We start from the raw sequence: 1410 nt of genomic DNA on the forward strand, positions 1-1410 counted from the left end.
GATCCAAGAAGCTCAAAGATCCTTAAACAGATTTAATCCAAAAAGTCCTCACCAAGACATATTGTAGTCAAACTGTCAAAAGTCAAAGACAAAGACAGAATTCTAAAAATAGCATGAAAATATTGTCAAGTCACCTATAAGGGAATCCCCATCAGAATAACAGCAGATTTCTTAGCAGAAACCTTAAAGGCTAGGATGGAATGAGATGATATATTCATAGTACTAAAAGGAAAAAGAAAAAAAAAAAACTCTGCCAATCAAAAATACAGAAATGAAGGAGAAGTAGTGTATTTCCAAGAAAAACAAAAATTGTGGGTGTTCACCAGCACACAACCAGCCCTACAAGAAATTCTCAAGAGAGTTCTGCATCTGGAATCCAAAAAATAATTGTCATCATGGATACACAGGAAAGGACAAAACCCACTGCTAAAGCAGATATGGAAATAAAAACGAGAAAGAATCTATATCTTACTACTTCAAAATTGGAACAGAATAGAGAAATAAGAACTCAATCCATGCACTTACAGCCAACTGATCTTTGACAAAGGCACCAAGAACATACAGTAGGGAAAGGATACCCTCTTCAGTAAATGGTGCTGGGAAAGCTGAATATCCATAAGAATGAAACTAGACCCTTACCTCTTTCCATATCAATTCAACTAAAAATGGATTAAAGACTTAAATATAAGACCCCAAAGTATAAAACTTCTAGGAGCAAACATAGTGAAACACTTCAGGATGTAGGATTGGGCAAAGACTTTATGAATAAGACCCCAAAAGCACAGGTAACAAAAGAAAACAAATGGGATTATATTAAACTAAAAAGCTTCTGCACAGCAAAGGAAACAATCAACTGAGTTAAAAGACAATATACAGAATGGGAGAGAGTATTTGCAAATTATACATTTGTCAAGGGGTTAATATCCAGAATATATAAGGACCTCAAACAAACTTAACAGTAAAAAACAAACAATCCAATTAAAAAATAGGCAAGGGAGCTGAATAGACATTTCTCAAAAGAAGACATACAAGTGGCCAACGAGTACGTGAAAAAATGCTCAACATCACTAATTATCAGGGAAATGCAAATCAAAACTACATTGAGATATCATCTCACCCCAGTTAGACTGGCTGTCATCAAAAAGACAGAAAATAACAAATGCTGACAATGATGCCCAGAAAGGGGAACCTTTATACACTGTTAGTGGGACTGTAGGTTAATACGTCATTATGGAAAACAGTATGGAGGTCTGTCAAACAACTACAGATAGAACTACCATAAGATCCAGCATTCCCATTACTGGGTATATACCCAAAGGAATGGAGATCATCATGTCAAAGGGATATCCACACTCCCATGTTTATTGCAGCTCTATTTACAATAGCTAAGAGTTGGAACCAACCTAAATG

Source organism: Galeopterus variegatus, unplaced genomic scaffold, assembly GCF_000696425.1.
Source record: "Galeopterus variegatus unplaced genomic scaffold, G_variegatus-3.0.2 Scaffold3511, whole genome shotgun sequence".
Taxonomy (NCBI): Eukaryota; Metazoa; Chordata; class Mammalia; order Dermoptera; family Cynocephalidae; genus Galeopterus; species Galeopterus variegatus.